The 2,912-nt window shown below is 39.0% G+C and overlaps 1 non-coding gene across 1 annotated transcript; it reads left to right on the top strand.

Moving 5' to 3' along the window:
• Positions 1 to 2,544: 2,544 nt before the first annotated feature.
• LOC141423720 (small nucleolar RNA SNORA61) lies at positions 2,545 to 2,676 on the top strand. The gene has a single exon (XR_012448540.1). It is a non-coding gene; the product is annotated as a small nucleolar RNA SNORA61 (small nucleolar RNA).
• Positions 2,677 to 2,912: the final 236 nt, after the last annotated feature.

Here is a 2,912-nt window from a genome sequence, read left to right as displayed (position 1 = left end):
GGGACAGGAGGGTGCCAATGAAGGGCTTCAAGTATGAGAGTGACACAATCAGAATTACTTCTTAACAATATTCTGGCCACAGGGTAGAAAATGGAATGAAATAGAGGGAGGGAGACTGGTTCCGTGCAAGAAAAGCAAAGCTATTATCAGTTAAGATTTTTACTTGCAAAAGTAAAAGATTCAGAGCTCTTATAGCTCTTATAGCTCTTATAGCTAAATGCTAACGAAATATTTATTTAAGTCAGGATACTTTAAATTATGTCTTCTCCTTCTAAAATATTTCCCAGCCATCAAATTTGCCACTGAAGGAAATCCCTTGGGCACTTTGAATGTTTGCACTACTGCTAGTAGAATTTCAAGCTGCTTTGGAGACAAAAATGCTCTGCTTTTTTTTGTAACAATTGGAATGACAAGTGCATTTACTAGTTTATTAACTTATTTATAATTTACACATAGTGGCTCTGTGCATTAACTTATTTAGGATTCATAGCAATATAATAATAAGATTCTAAATCTTACAAAGGAGAAAATGACATTTACAGAAGTTAAGTATGGTGTCCAAAACAACTGGCTGGCATGCCAGAGCACTGGGACCATGTCAGTTGGTCTGACAGAAAACCTTATCGGTGAGTTTAAAGAGTTTAAGTTAAGATTACTTTACTTGGACAAAAATAAAACTAAATTCAAAAATTACCCCAGGCTCCTCAGTTGAGAGAGAAACAAAAGTTGGACCATGGTGAGGAGCTGCAACTTGCCACAAGTTCAGATCTGTTATGGCAGAACTTGCTTGTGCTTCGGATCTCATCCTTGATCTTCATTTTAGTCACACGGAATGGTGCCTTAAATGGTCATGCCCTGGCTAGGTGTCCCCTAACATGGCCTGTAAAAAGACCTGAGCTTAAAAGTCACCCTGCAGCCAAGCTTAGTGCAAAGGAAATAGACATTATTCCGCTAAGCATTGGGTGTGAGTGCAGAGTATAGAAGCTATCCTTGCTTGTTAATCTTCTTACTTTAGAGACAGACACTTCTTTTTGGTCTAGATTCTTTGAACGTTTATGGGTTAATGCAATGGTGTGTTGTTCACCACTACACGGATGGGATAACCACACCCTTGGTAGTTTCTAATGTATTTATTCCCACTGTGCTCAATTTGATGTCATTCGGCAAGAATGTGTAATGCATTGTCAGATGACTTTTGAAGCCAAAACTCAAATGGTGGAAATGCAACAATCTTAACCTCTATTAGATTCCTAAAGTATTTTTCAGCTCTTTATTACTCAAATGGTGGTTCATGGATATGGCACCGGCATCACTGGGGAGTTTATCAGAAGACTAGAAATGCCATGCTCAGGCTCTCCCACTACTTGGTCAGAATATAGACTTCTGCAAGCCCTCTCTGCACTGCCATTCAGTCACTGAATGTGGAAGTCTGAGCACTGCCATTAGGGAAGTGGCACTCTTATCCACTCGAAGATGCACAGACTACAAGAAGGAGCCTTGGCAACACCTCCAAAGGTTTGTGCCTTTCAGAGCTTGTTTCCTGTTTGATAACTCACCAAATCTTTAAAACTGGAATGTGAAGCGAGGGTTCAGCCAGGGAACTGGGTGAGAGTTAATGGATCAATCTGCTCCCTCCCGACAGTGCTTTTACCATTGACTTCTGGAATGTGTTTGATGAAAAGAAAGCAACTTCTTCAGACAGAAGATACTGATGTAGTTTGCTGAGGTTAGGACCCACAGGAACAATACACCAATTTTATCAGGGCTTCGTTTACCTCCAACTCCATTCCACAACCGACAATGGGAGGGAAAGCATGTTTTAAAGGTTTTGCTGTCATTTGTCATTATTATAAATAGACATAGACTTTGCTTCTCTCTGCAGAGATGTAGGTATCATTGTTCTGTTCTTGTTTAGAATAGGAGTCTCTTTTCAATTGCTTTTTACAAGTAGATCTGAAAAATGGAGTTAGTAGCAAAGTAATCTTGCTTCCTTTTATCTTTCTGGAAGCTTGAATATGTTGAAAGTCAAAATATGAAAAGAAAGTTATCCCTTCTTTCCTATCATCAGGTTTGAGTGCCTTTTATCAATGGATTAATTAACAAAGACATATGCTCTATTTAATGTACTAGACTTACCCCAGAATTTCATGAAAAAAATGTAAGGAGAGTCTGAAGAATACAAAATCGCTGATATCTCTATCAACCCAACTTTTGGAGATCTCAAACAACAGTTGATTTTTTAAATAAATATTTTACATCATTCTCATTATGATTAAGCAAGATTATTAATATGAATTAATTAATCTAATTCCATGTTTCAAAATGTGGCTATAAGGGGAAAGACTGAGCACTGAAACCAAGCATAGTGGTACACACCTGAAATCCCAACACTCAGGAGGCAGAGGCAGTAGGATTGTGAGTTTGAGGCCAGTGTGGGCTATATAGTAAGCCCCTGTCTCAACACACAAAAGGCTAGGCAATGATTTGTGAGTATATGAGGGTAAAGTAAGATCTGTGACTTCATCAGAAAGAAGCAACTTTGAAGACCTCTGGTTCCCTTTCCCATTGGATCTGAACACTGGTCTTGGTGGTCGTAAAAGAAGGGAAAGTGATATTAAATCTGGCCTCAGAGCATTGCAGCCTGACATACAGCATGTGGGCTAGTTTCAAACAGGACTGAATTATCTCTGAATTTATTTCCTCCTTCCCAGAAAAAATGGGGGATAATCTGAAGGCATGAACAAGCAGCTCTGGGCAGCTAATGTAGTGATTGCTGACTAATAACTATTCGGGAGTTTTCTTTTGATACTTGTCTTTTTAGTTTTATAGATCTATGTAACCAGTAAAGCAGTTTCATCTGATACCAGTCTACAGAGTTGGGAAGAAACACTGGGAGGGGAGGAGGCAGGCAA

This window comes from Castor canadensis, chromosome 5 (genome assembly GCF_047511655.1).
Source record: "Castor canadensis chromosome 5, mCasCan1.hap1v2, whole genome shotgun sequence".
Lineage (NCBI taxonomy): Eukaryota > Metazoa > Chordata > Mammalia > Rodentia > Castoridae > Castor > Castor canadensis.
The sequence above is the reverse complement of the archived record's forward strand: the minus strand, read 5'-3'. Positions and strand labels throughout refer to the sequence as shown.